This window comes from Cryptomeria japonica, chromosome 8 (assembly GCF_030272615.1).
Source record: "Cryptomeria japonica chromosome 8, Sugi_1.0, whole genome shotgun sequence".
In the NCBI taxonomy this organism is placed as follows: domain Eukaryota; kingdom Viridiplantae; phylum Streptophyta; class Pinopsida; order Cupressales; family Cupressaceae; genus Cryptomeria; species Cryptomeria japonica.
Window position 1 is genome coordinate 636442339 of NC_081412.1, and position 15470 is coordinate 636457808.

The following is a 15470-nucleotide window of genomic DNA, read 5'->3' on the forward strand; positions in this document are numbered from 1 at the left end:
GTATGTAATATGGATGAATATGAATGTTTTTGTTTCTTTTTTATACGCAATAAATGATAACAATGATGAGCTAAGAATATAAAATATATATTTTTTTATTTTTTCATGCAATAGTATGAATGCAAATGAATGCGTATGCAAGCTAGGACTGAGTCACTAGATTTTAATTTTCTTTTTATCATCATTGAGCATTTTACAATGTAGGAAATAAACATAAGCATCAAGGCACAAAGAGCCAGGATGACTTGAATGTCACGTCATTTTTAATATAGCAAGCCAACATAAGCACCAAGGCATAAAGAGCTAGGATGACCTGAATGTTACCTGTGTGCAAACACACTAGACAAAGCAGAGTTCCTTCCTTGTTATATGCAATATTGGTTATCGTGTCCACAATGACCCTTGTATCATTTATATCCTAGGACAAATTAAGAATGTATCCAGATTTCATAATAAAGAAATTTACTCAAAAAATACAAGAAAATGATTCCAACCTCCCTGTAGCATACAAATAAATAGAGTCGAGGTATGTGTGGCAATTTCACCTTGATGTGAAGGCACTTATCACAGACACACAACTTATGAGATGTTTTCAAATCATTGGAATGATTCCTACAAGAAAAAAACAAAGAAAAGTATTACGCCCCCCAGTTCTTGCTCCTCTTAGTCAAGATAGACTTCCTCTAGTTACTCAGAGGGAATAATAATCAAAAACCAAGTTAAAAGACAACATTCAAAGAAAATTTCAATCAGAGCTCAAACAGTTTTCAGTGTTCTTGCTTTGTGTGTTTATTCAGTGGTAAAACTCAGTAGTGGATAGGAGATAGGTGACTGACTCATATTCGATGACATAGTACTACCGACAGAAAGATGACTTGGTTGAACTTCTTAGGACATTTAAATTGACCAGTTGATTTCCCTAAGACTAGGACATTGATTGGTTTCAAGCCATGAGGGATCCAAGAAGAACCAAGGTGTCACGAAAGTGATTGAAGGATATGTGCAAGCTAAAGTGAAAATGCAGAAAAGAAGGAAACAAGACTAACCTGGACAAAATCCAGTAGCCATACTAAGCTATGTCATTGTTTTGATTTATGTGATCATTGATAGGAATGTCTGGTTTCAAAGAGTAAGTACCCCGTATAAGACTGATCTGTCTGGTTTTGAGTTTACCTTTCTTTGTATAAGACATGTTGATGTTTGATAGAGTTTGATAGATTGATTAACAAGACATGCGATAAGTTTGATTGCAGACTTTGCGAGTTCGTCTATTGTTGGTTTGGTTTGATGGATGGTCTATGCTTTCTCGCTTGGATTTTTTCAGTTTTTTATTTTGCGAGTTTTTTATTTTTAGGATTTCGTTTAGGACATTTTATGATTTTTAGGAGTTTGTTCAGGACATTTTATGATTTTTAGGAGTTTTTTCAGGACATTTTAAGATTTTTAGGATTTTTGTTCAGGACATTTTATGATTTTTATGATTTTTGTTTAGGACATTTTATGATTTTTGTTCAAGACATTTTATGATTTTTTCAGCTATTCCCCCAGTATGCAGACCTATATGACATTATGATCTGCAGAATGCATGTGGAGACAATGAATTTTTGATATGATCTATGTTAATGCAATATGCATGATGAAGATGCATTTCCTATTCGAACAAGGATGGTTGTATTTGTTTAGCATTTAATATATCAATTGAATTGGAGGTACAAAACATTTCATAGATAAATGGTCAATCGATATCTAAGGTCCTTTGGAACATGCAAATTAACACACTTAGTGACTAGGATTTACAAATGGAGACGCATAAAAATTCCCCATTGGTTCCTAAAAATTTGGTCTTCTTTTGCCTATGTGAGTGCAAATGAGTTAATTCCTGCTCTTGTGTTCACTAAAGATCCTTAGCATCCTATATGACTAGCTAAGTGGATTATGCTGACTTCAGAAGCATCCCAAATAGAGCCTCATTGCCAGCAAGCTTATAGAACTTGTTTCATTGCCAGAAAGTGTCCATAGCCCTTATGGAGTTATTCACATGTTCCCATAGTCAAGCTTTATGTCACACTTGTATGCATGATATTACAATTATATATCATTACTCTTTTGCCTTGAGATGAATATTTGGCATAACACTTTTTTTTTCTTGCCTTCACTTGTAAGTAATGAAACCTACTTGGGTGTGACAATTACAGTGGCATTGAAGTAGAATTTTAGATTTTTCACCTGTCATATGATCAACTAGGTGTCTAGAATGAATTAGAGATTTTATTAATGTGTTTGAGATATAGAAATTGATAGATTTTGGGTTAACAAAACTCAAATAGTGAAATCACTACCCAACCATAAGTAAAGCATCGTCACAGAGTAATGTTGAAAATGAATGACCTTAGGACCTCAAAGGCTTCATGTCCGAATATCTAAGAAAGGAGATGACCCTTGTTTGTCTTGAATGCAAATAATTGATAAACTTGGATAGTTGCCTTGTTTGATTAATGCTGCTATATGCAAATGTAGAAATTGTGTGAATGTGATGCATTTGAAAAAGAAACTATATGCAATGCAGTGCTTTTAAGAAAATGATATGCAGTGAAAAAAGCAAATGCTAAACTAACCCAACCCTTAGATATAATATCATTTAAGGTGCATGTTATTCAAAGGGTTAGGGAGTTTTGTGTAGGTAGTTCACCAGTTTTTGTTTGAAGAGTTGGATAAAGATGTCTTTCCAAGAAGGACTCAGCTAAGTGTACATGTTCAACATCTCCAATATTGATTTCCTTAGTTTTTTTTTTTTGATTTTGCGATGAAACTAGGGTAAAGTCTTATGCGAAGAATTGGGTAAGGGGAATGGAAGGATGAAAAAGAGGTGTTGGATAATAGACCAAATATTGAAAGTTTGGTGCACGAGTGAGTGGAAATGTTGGCAGGATCATCATTGGCACACATCTTGAGGTGTGGTGTGATGGAGGAAAAGTGAATCCCAAATTTTGAGATTTGGATGGAGGAATAGTTAGGGATTTTGGGATATAAGGATCCAAAATTGATGGAGGTGATGGAGAAATAGATTTGGAAAGTTTAGATGGAGGAACAACATTTTTGGATTTTGATTTTGATTGTTCTTTAAACTGTTGTGCTTCAAGGAGACGCTTAGGGATCTACATGGTTTTTTATTTTTCATGCTTTTGTAGTTTCTTGGAATGCATTGCTTCTGCAAGTGCCTTAAGAACCCATATAGTTTTTTATTTTGCTTTCTTTTGCTCAGTGGGCCTTTGTGTCCTTTTAGATGGATGGAAGGTGTACGGAGAAGTATGCCTTTGTTGATCCTGCATAAGGGATGGAGGGATATAGGGTCCTAAAATGGATGGAAGAGATGAAGGAGAAGGCATGTACCTAAATTTTGGCTTAGTAGAGATACCAACATTTTGAGGAATGTCACTGAGGTCATGACCCTTAATAATGTCTTTAATATGGAGAGGTACTTGCTTGCGAAGGTCTACCTCTTTGCGTTTATAAATATTTGGACTTGTAGGATACCCTTTGTTTTGGGAAGAAGATGTGAGTCCATTATGAGGTTGAATGTACAGGATGATAGGATCATGAGAGGGCTTTGTAGGCATGATGGATCTGTGAGGTGAACATGGAGGATTATGACAAGTAGATGAAGAGATAATTTGATCTTGACATGGAAGGAGATCATCTTGGAAGAAATGGAAAGGTATAATGAGATCATCATGGGATTCTAGGGAGATAGGATCTTTTTCAACTATTGGATGGGATGGCCCTTGAGATAGCCCTTTAGGTTCAGCATGAGAGGTTTCACCATTAGGTTCATTATTTGAGGGATATGGTATGGATTGTTGTTGAGAAACCTTAGGAGATGGAGGCTACATGTAGGCCATTGCTATACACAGGTTCATAATTTTGATCATGGTTGGTAATGACATCTGGTTTCTCCTTAGGTGAATTATTAAGATCTTCAATTTCAATAACACCATCATCAAGGAGGTCTTGAATTTTATGTTTTAACTCCATACACATTGAAGTCTTATGTTTGTTATGTTTATGATATGCATAATAATTGCTCAAAAATTCACATTCTCGCGTGGTTTTGTTAGGCAATATGATCAGTTTGTGCTTAAGAAGGTCTTCTAAAGTTGACTCAATAGATTGCCCCAAAGGCGTAAACTATCTATCTAGAGGATAGATGTCTTTTTGTCTTGGTGAAGATGTCTTGTGATCTTGTATAATATTTGGCTTTTGATTTTCAATTACTTTCTGTTCCACCTTATATAATTATTTTAGCATTGCTTGAAGTCTTGTGTTCTTGATATTATGAAATTGTATCTCAAGAGGTGTCATTGAATCTTTTTGTTGGGCTTGAATGTCATATATTTCTCTCTTGAGATCTTGGATCTATTGGGCCAAGGTAGCCATGGGCTTCTTACTTTCATCAGAATATTTAGAAGAGCTTTTGGTTCAAACAATCATTTACAACCAACGTGACTGATAGCAAGATGTGATGTAGACGTCAAGATTAAATCAAAGCTAGTTACATATTTAACATAGTGATTGAAAGAGATGACTAAGACCTAGTCTGGTTTCAAGAATGACCTATCATGTGTAAGAAGTGATCTACCTAGGTTGATTTTGACAAGCGATTTGATAAGTTTGATAATTGATTGATTTGAACTAGCTGGGAGATAATCGACAAAGTCATGCAACACAACGAAAGAGGTATACTATTGAGGTTGTTTATGCTCAAGATTACGATGACCATATTTATGCTCATTGTAGACTAATTAGGCAAGTATGATAGTTCTGGAAAAGGACGCAAATAGACAAGTTCTGGACTGACAAAAGCAAAGATTCGTACGATAGAGGATACTAACTCAGATGGCAATTTAATAGGTTCCAGATGACACAAACAATTTCTCGTACGAGTTGTTGCCTATACTCGTATGACAGTTTAATGCTTACCAGATGACATCTTGTCACATACTAGAACGACTTGAATGACAAAGTTTATAAGCTCGGACGATAATCCTCAGAGACTAGAACAACAATTTAAATAAGCTAGAACGACAAACTAGAAGACCCAGATTGCAATGTATTCAACTCGTATGGTGAATTAGGAAGCTCATACGATAAATTAGGAAGCCCATACGACTATTGTGCTTAGAGACAATTTTTATAAGGAGGCTGAGTTTTTTTAGATTTTTCAATTTTAGCTTCGGATAAAAAACACAGCAAACATGTGAGATCCAAAGTGACATCAAACACAACATGCTAATTCTAAGGAAATTGGCTGAGAGAGAAAACCTTTGCTTGCAGACTCAGGTACACACCCAATAGCTAATCAGAATACAGCAACTGAGTCTCATGCAATGGATTCTCAACATCGTATTAGCCGACTCCAAACGCTAATGGGGGCACAAAATGGCAAGTATCTTGGGAGAGTTATCTTAGGAGAGTTACTATCTCTCTTGCACAAAGATTATCCCCCTTTTGGAGGTGAATCAGCTAGCTGCTATTTTAAAGTTTGTAGTAAGGATTTTTGTTCAAAATTACCCCCTGAAGTCACGCAAGCGCAATTGAGGCCTATAGCCCGACAAGGTACCAGAACAAGCTATAGTCACGCAAGCGTGATTGAGACCACGAGGCCATACAAAATTCCCGATATGAGAGATCTGAAAGGAGAAAACTCAAATAATCTCATCCCCTGAGACTTTAATCTCGAAAGGCCTATTTATTATAGTGAGTTGGAATGCTTGGGTTTAGCTATATTCACTTGGGTCATTCTCATAGGATGATTAATTTTTCCCATTGTGATAGGTCTGCTAAAAGGTACACAAATCTCAAACTTAGAAAAAAATTCAAGGGTCTGGATTTCTGATTGTTTGTGCAGACAAGAGCATACTCTCCTACCTCTTAGATTTTTCTTAAAACACAAAAGACAGATTTGTTCATTAACCAAATAGCAATTTAAGTGCCTAAAAATGAATTAAAGAATACACGATATTTGGTCAATTCTCTTTAGGCAACCTGCAAAACTGATGCATCAATAGTCATGTTTTTTTTTATTCTTTGACATGCGTAAGTTGGATTTGATAAATTCTTTGACAAGCGTTCTGCAAAAAAATGAGTTAGGTTGTCAAAATCTTAGGCAGAAAAAAGACAATTCAGGGTTAGAGTAAGTGAAATTCAAAGCCAAGTCAAAAGATATTGTTTATAGAATGAGAAACTCATAAGTTCGTACGATAATTCCCATAGTGCAGAACGGGTATTCTCACTAGACCGAACGAGTAAACCCCAAAAGCAGTCGACAAAGCAAAAACTCATACACTGATTCCCACAGAGTCGAACAAGTATTCCCAGAGCTCATCTTGTAATGAATATAAACTTGTATGACCTTTTGCAGAGGTTGTACGAACAAAAAACCTAAAAAAATAAAATAAAGATCTTGCAAGGCTGAAAATGAAATTCTCAAGCCCCACGGTGGGTGCCAAAAATGTGCGTGTGAAAAGTGGATTTGTATATGTATCTGTATCTGTATCTAAATACACAACACTTCAATTAAGTAATTAGATGCATGATTAGTAAATCAATAATCAATAATGAACAATAAACCATTACAAAGTGACCTATTGCCTTCTAGTCGATGTGAGTTTAGTTTTTCTCTTAGATTTTTATATGCAACACCAATGACTAGACGACACCTAAACGAAGGATTTAATCTACATGAGTGTGAAATTGAGCTAAATGAATGCAAGATTAAGCTAGATATGCATGATTACTCTAACATTATTTAAGAAATATGAATGAATATTAAGCTAGATGATTTAACAAATATGCAATAACTAATATGTAATATCTCAATGCACAACTCTCAATAAGCCTAGAGCAAAAACAACATAATAACAATAATCTCTAGGTTCTTTTCTATGAGAGATGAAGGCCTGAATTTATAGAAAATCCAGAGAGAGACCAACGGTCAAGATCGATCAATGATGAGCAACAAAGATTCTCCAAGAGGAAGCACAATCCAGGTGAATTGATGTGATTGGCTGCTTTTCTCAGTTTTAAAGAAAATTGAACTAATTTTAAGATAAAATCAGAAAAAACTGATTTATTTCATATTTTATATTTTGATATTCAATTTTGATTTTTAATTGATTTAATTGATTTTCTGAGATTTTTTCAATTTAATTCCATTTTGATTTCTTTTCTCAATTTTAAATTCTTTTTCAAATTAAGTCATTTTTGATGATTTAATGGCGAATTGATTTATTAATTAAATATGATAGGATATTTAATTGAATAAATAGGATAATTGATTAAAATGATTTTCTTGGAATGATTAATTAATTAAATGATTATTTAACTAATATTGAGTGATTTATTTGCCATGTGACGTTGATGACTGAGAATTAATTAATTAGGTGTTCACGATTGATTTAATTTGCCTTTGGTTAGGACCTTGGTGATGTAGTCAAGATTAGGGGGCCTATGGTTTAGGTGACAATTTTTAGGGTATTACAGATATATAAAGCAATAATATGACCAAGTTCCCATCATCCAAACAACATCTTCTTGTCAAAGATATATGTCACCATGTCTTGTTTTTAAAGGAATGATACATCCTTGTTAAGATGGTCTTGGGTATGTGTTGGACAACTGTTTGTTTGTTTGTTTGTTGATCTAATAGTTGGTCATCTTGTAGGTAGCTCAAATATTGTTTTGCGTCTGGCTCGATGTTTATGTACAATGAACAAATTTATTGTGATGTTTTTGATTGATTTTGCTATTTTTCCAATGTTTTTTGGGTTTTTGAATTGTTTTGAATGTTTTTGCTTTATTTCATGACATTGTACGAATGTTTTTGGTCTTATTTCAGGATATTGTCGGTGTATCACCAATATTTTAGAATCCACTCCCATCATATAAGTAACAAGTTGCCCCTAGTTAGGTGTTAGTGTGAAAGAAGGATACGGGATATATGAGGCAATAACCCTTATTTTAGATCAATAACAAGCCATATTAGATCTCTGATGTATGAGTGGATGCCATGGATGTGATCGCCACAAGTTTGAAAGACAATGGAGCTACAACCTTTACGAATGACACCTATTTGCCAGGTTTTCACCACCGTACTTATCCAAGGCACCATCGAAGTGGTTTTCATCGTTTGGATGAATGCTTTTTCTTTACTATTTTCCTGATTTTTTCATTTTTTTTACTTTGTTTAGGACTTTTTCTGAATGTTTTTGGTATTTTCTGATATTTGATGAGCTTGATGCTCTGCATAGCTTATGTATGGAACCTTTTGAGATACATGATGTTGATTGGATCTACCAGTGGGTCTCCTTCTTAAGTTGGTAATTGTAATATCCTCGATATAATTAAATAGTCAATTTAAATAATTTATTGTACGGTCCCACACTTAATAATATCTTTCAAGCCCTTTTTATTAATTAGTTCGTTATAAACTTTTTGGTGTCGGTCCGTTTGTAACCCTTCGAGAAACTTCCCGGAGCCCATTTATAAGGCCAAGTTTGGCATAGTTGTAGGTATGGTGAATTTGATATTTTCTTTGTATTTGTGAATTCCAGTTGGAGTTTGGCATTGTTGCATTTTTAGAGGTGCAAGACGCTCCCTATTTTATAATCACAGTTTTGGTGGTTAGCAACCACCCTAGTTTGCCATTGGAGATATCATTTATCATATTTCACTTTGTACTTCATTGTTAGATCTATCTCTATCGTGTGGAATATAATTACAAATATTCGGTTCTTGGTCATTCAATGTTGTTGGTGTATACTATGTGTTGATGATTCATTCTTGTATCGTGCTTACGAAGATTTGTCATGTGCAATATGGTGTACGGTACTTATTGCGTGTGGTCTGGAGTAGTAACTATACAATTACATCGTACAAGGTGAAGTAGACTTCGTCATATGGGTGAGGCATCATCACCTTACAGGTGAAGTAGTGTCCTTGTCGACGTACGGGTGGAGTGCATCCACCGTACATGCATGTGTAGTCACCATATGAATTGTTTCTGTACGAGCAACATAATTGGGATTTTACATACGGGGTGAGAGTCTTCGAGGGAGGTTTTGTGCGGCTAGGGTGCCGTCGGGAGGTTTCGTATGACTGGGGGTGTCGTCGGGTACATGATGAATAATGATGAACAATGAATACTCTAAATGGTACTGAGAGGGGGGGTGAATCAGTACATACAAAAACTTCTCAGCAACTTATCAAGTTAAAACAATGCTAACTGGTTGTCTTCATTACTGAACTTAACCATGGCAATATCAGTTAAATACCGTAAGACTTCAGACAACATAAACAGATAAAACCGAATACTTCAAATACATTCAATACTTGATAACTACTTCACCCATAAACATATGCATGTGGTATATCAACAATACCATAACCATTAGCTCTGCATGCATAATCACTTAACAAAAAATACTTAATCATCACATGAAAATGCATAACTCATGACACACAGATTTTTCACGTGGAAACCCAAATGGGAAAAACCACAGTGGGGATGAATACCCACAAGCTTGTTTTGAACTCTTTCGAAGCTCGCTCTATTAGGAGCCTAGTTCGATTAAAGACTTTACAATAACATTATGCTAGGAACCGTTCCTGTTAAAGATCACCCGGTTAAGGGATGGCTATATACCTTGTTAAAGGTTAGCTTGCTAGAGGATTTAAAGAACTCAATGAACTTGAGTCACCTGGTTAGAGGATTTACAGTAAGCCTGTTAAAGCTACCCGACAAAGGGATTTTCCTTCTATTGAAATGGTTAGAAGACAATAGGTAAAACTCTGATCTGATAAAAAAACTATGTGCTAAGGCAAATCCTTTTCAGTTCCTCTATTCTACAATCACACTCTACAGTTTTCTCTCACTAGTCTAGCAAGTATCTCATCACTTGGATACATACACAACTTTTGCCAACAACTTGCAATAACAAACATCATCGACCTTATAGACAACAATTAGGTCGGTAGCATAAACCCTAAACCTTAAGCATTTAGGTTTACAATTATAGGCAATCCAACCCTGATCGTCCAAACACTTTTTATAGAATAAAACAATCTCAAACAGATCACAAGTCATTATGCATTGTCCATTCTTCACCGCACATAGAAATCAGTAACCCATCATGCTTTCTTCTCATATTGCTAAGAAGAATGTTCATTCCCGAGGTAGACATTTAATGCAGTCGATCTTCACATGCAAGATCCTCAAGGAAATCCTTCGCGTGCACAAAACTGACGTGGCATCTTGATCTCATCCTCATTTCCTAGCCAACTCATCACAAAATATCATCGGTTTCATTGCACAAGCTAGATTGCCAAACCGGAAACCCTAGAGCTGAGACTACCAACCGGTAGTCACACTTAGTGAAACCTTGACACCGGTTCACTACATCTCTTCATACCAGCTCTTCAACTTGATCATCAATAACAACTGCTTCCAATCTTCATACCGGTTGACCTATACTTATTGACATCAATGACAACATACATTATCATATCATCATGTGCCAACATACCGGTTCATCAAATGCCAACAATACATTACAGTGGTATCAGAGCCAAAATCCTGCCAACCTGTTGAATGCTTGGGATGACTACAAAAATGGAAGAAAGGGATAATGAAATTTTTGCCAATAAAATCTCCAAGTGGTATAACAAATATCAAAAGAGGAAGAATTCTCTGACATTTCAAGAATATATAGTTTTGATAGGAAAATGTATACCTGTGCATGAGGAGTTTATCAAAATCTTTGATGAATACTCAAGTGAACCTGAGGAGATCAAGGCTACCAAATCATTTGATATATACTATGTAAGGAAAAGAAAAGAGGAGTTAGATCCTGAATTAGGAACTAAATCATAATCAAAGAAAGATGAAGACAAGTTCACATGTTCACCCTAGCGATAGGAGGATATGGACAAACCATAGACAACAATTGTCCCTTCAAGTGGAGCACTTAAAATTTCATGACAACTACAAGGATGAAGATGTTTGTATGAATTTTGTCAAGCCAATAGTGGTTGATCAACTTCATGGAGATGCGAACTCTAGCAATGATTACTTACAGGGGCAATCTCTACAATTGGTTGAATATGAAATCTACCCTTTGGTTGGGCATGAGGCATGCATGATTGTCATCTCTCCTTATGAGTGGCATCTATATAAAGAAAGCAAGTTGGATTTTGATGAGTTATTCCTCAACTCCAAGCAAGGCAATGTTTATATTTGAGTGGAGCAGTGCAAGTTGATTGGGGATTTGCAAGTGGTGCTCGCAGCTATGGTGCAACATTAAGCTTTTAGCGGATATGACTACCAACATCCATGCATGGTCTGGGATCTTGGAGCTTGTCAGATGGCAGATAGTTGCGGATTGCTTGAGGGCAAGCAATCTTTGGGCTGGGAGGACTGTAATGTCCCTGATATAATTAAATAGTCAATTTAAATAATTTATTGTATGACCCCACACTTAATAATATCTTTCAGGCACTTTTTATTTTTCAGTTAGTTATAAACTTTTTGGTGTTGGCCCGTTTGTAACCCTTTGGGAAACTTCCTAGATCCCATTTATAAGGTTGAGTTTGACATAGTTGTAGGTATGGTGAATTTGATGTTTTCTTTGTATTTGTGAATTCCAATTGGAATTTGGCATTGTTCCAATTTTGGAGGTGTAAGACCCTCACTATTCTGTAATCACATTTTCGGTCGTTAGCAGCCACCCTAGTCTACCATTTGAGATATCATTTCTAATATTTCACTATGTACTTCATTGTTGAATCTATCTCTACTGTGTGGAATATAATTATAAATATCTGGTTCTTGACCATTCAATGTTGTTGGTTTATGCTCTATGTTGATGATTCATTCATTTATTGCGCTTCCAAAGATTTGTCGTGCACAGTACGATACTTATTGCGCATGGTCTAAAGTAGTAAATGTATGGTTACACCACACAAAGGTGAAGTAGACTTCATCATACGGGTGAGGTAGCATCATCGTACAGGTGAAGTAGTATCCCTATCGTCATATGGGTGGAGTGTAGCCACCGTACGTGACTGTGTAGTCAACGTATAGACTGTTTTCGTAGGCGCAACACAATCGGGGTGAGAGTCTTCAGGGGAGGTTTCGTATGGTTGGGGTGCTGTCGGGAAGGTGTCGTATGGCTGGGGGTGTCATCGAGTACATTACACCAATTGATATACCCTAGACCTGAAGACTACAGTGATGACATATGAACCCAGCCAATTGGATTCAAATTTACCCTAGTGTTCTCTCTTTGGTTGATTGCGAGGATTGTCTCTAAGAACAAGATCTCCTATCTCAAATGTGCGAGGTTTGAACCTATGATTGTAGCTTCTGCTCATGCGCTGTTGATATGCTTTTAGGTGATTGTAGGCAAATTGTCGCTTCTCATCAAGAAGTTCTAGATCCTGAAGATGTGAGACCCAGTACTCTTCATCAGTAATCAAATTATGCAAGGAAACCTGTAGGGATGGTAATTCTACCTCAATAGGCAAGATAGCCTCTGCCCCATATACAAGTGAGTATGGGGTTGCGTCTGTAGGGGTTTGAATGCTAGTTCGATATGCCCATAGTACTAGATTCAAACAAATGTGTCAATCACGACTGACATCATTGACTGTCTTCGTGAGGATCCTCAATATGTTTTTGTTTGAGGCTTCTGCTTGACCATTTCCTTGTGGGTAATATGGGGTGGAGAAACGATGTTGGATATGAAACTTCTCAAAGAGTTCATAGACATCTTGATTTTTGAAAGGAAGCCCGTTATCTGTGATGATGGACATGGGTACACCATATCGACATATGATGTAATTAAGTATGAACAAGGTGATCTGCTTGTCGGTTACTTGGGTAAGTGGAACAACTTTAATCCACTTGGTGAAGTATTTTGTGGTGGTAATGATGAAGTTGTGAGTCCCATTGGATGAGGATGGATGGATTTTACCCACAAGGTCTAGTCCCCATAGACAAAAGGGCCATGGTGTTGCGATGGGTTGTAGTTCTTGCACTGGTGCATGTATCAGATCTACGTGAACTTGACACTTTTTTCACTTTCTCACAAGTACTACGAGTCTTTCTCCATTGAAGGCCAATAGTATCATGTCCACATGATCTTTTTAGCCAAGGAAGGGCCACTTGAGTAGACCCCACAAATTTGTTCATTTACTTCCTCTAAAGTTGTAGTTAGAGTAGAGTACCATCGAGACCTCATTGGTATAGGGTTTCAACAATGATGGTGTATTGAGTTGATTGGCGTATGAGGGTTTTGTGTTAGTTCTTTGATTCATTAAGTGGAAGGATTTGATTGCGTAGGTAAGTGTAAAACTCACCATACCATGGGGAATCAGGATCGATGAGTTGACATACCATCTCGGCTTTTGGGATATCATAAGAGGGGATCCAAAGTTGTTCAACTAAGAACTCATAACATATTGAATTATGTGGAAGATCGAGGAGAGAGGCTATTGTAGCAATTGCATTTGCATCTCTATTTTGATCTTGATGAATCTGCTCAAAAGTGACAAATGTGAATAATTCTTCGAAGCTATCAACCATTTTCTTGTAAGGCATGAGCTTATCATCCTTAGTTTGGTATTAATCATTGACTTTCAAATAACTAGTTGTGAATCACCATAGACCTATAACTCCTTTAAGTTCCATTGTATGGTCATTCTTAGTCCTGTGACCAAGGCTTCATACTTTGTTATGTTATTTGTGCATGGGAATGTGAGCCTATATGATTTTAGAATGCTACCACCTTGAGGTGTGATAAAAAGAATGCCAGCTCCTGAACCATGTCTTGTATAGGACCCATCAAAATATAACTTCCATTGTTGTGCTGGTATAACTGTGAATATTTCCTCATCTGGAAAATTTGAGATGAGCGGATGGTCTCCTATGAGTGGTGCTTTGGCCAATCAATCTGCAATGACCTGCCTTTTGATTGCTTTTTAGTCCACATACTCTATGTCAAATTCGTTGAGGAGCACAAACCACTTTTCCAAATGACCTGTTAACGTTGCTTTACTAAGTAGGTACTTGAGTGGATAAATTTTGGGAATGAGTTGTATCTTGTGTGTCAACATGAAGTGTCTTAGTTTAGTGGCTGCTAAAATCACTTCTAGGTAGGCTCGTTCAATGGGATATAATTGAGTTCATACCCTACTAGTGTTCTCAAAATGTAGTATACTACACATTCTTTGCCTTCTGCATTATATTGTGAGAGTAAGACTCCTAAGGTTGTAGTTATAGCTGATATGTATAATAATAATGGCCTGTCTGGAGATGGTGGTGTTAGTAATGGCAACATCATTAGGTAGTCCTTTAATTGCTGGAATGCTTGTTGGCAGTTCTCTTCCCATTTGAAACAAACATTCTTATGAATCAGATGTGTGAAGGGATGACATTTATCAGCCAATTGTGCGATGAAGCGACAGATTGACAATAACCTTCCTTGTAATGTCCTCAATTGACCAATGTTCCTAGGAGGTGGCATTTTCATGATTGCTTTGACCTTTATGGGATCAACCTCAATTCCTTTATTTGAGACAATGTATCCTAGGAGCTTCCTGGAGGTTACTCCAAAGACAAACTTCTTTGGATTTAGGCGTACATTATATTGCTCTAATCTGTTGAAAATTTTGTCCAGTACAGTGAGGTGACCCTGTCTTGTTAATGATTTAGCTAGTAAATCATCCACATTGTCTTCCATTAGTGTATTCATCATGTTGTGGAAGATGGTTGGCATTTCCTTTTGATATGTGGCACCTGCATTCTTGAGACCGAATGGCATTACATTCCAACAGTATGTACCCCATGGGCATGTAAAAGTTGTTTTGTGTTGATCATCTGGAGCAATCTTTATCTAGTTGTATCCTGAAAAGCCATCCATGAGTGAGAGAATTGCATGTCCTTCTTTGAGGTCCACTTATCAATGTTTGGAAGAGGGAAGTCGCCTTTAGGACATGCTTTGTTAAGAACTCTAAAATCCATATACATACGGATGTCCCCAGTTGGTTTTTCCACTAACACAAGGTTGGAGATCCATTCTACATAATCAATGGGTGTTATGAAACCAACGTCTAATAGCTTTTTGAGTTCTGCTTTTACTAATAGTGCGATATGAGGATGCATCTTTCTCAGCTTTTGTTTTATTGGTTTGGCTCCTTCTGCTATGCCAAGTGATGCACTACCAGTTATGGATTAAGGCCTGCCATGTCTGCATAGGACCATATGAAATTGATTTGTTGCTTTCTAAAGAACTCTATAAAATCAAGATTTTCTGTTGGAGTCAGTGATTCTGCTAGATGTAGTATGTGTAGATTTTTCGGTGCCCCCAGACTGACTTCCTTTGTTTCTTCAATGAGAATAGACGATCTCTCCTGAT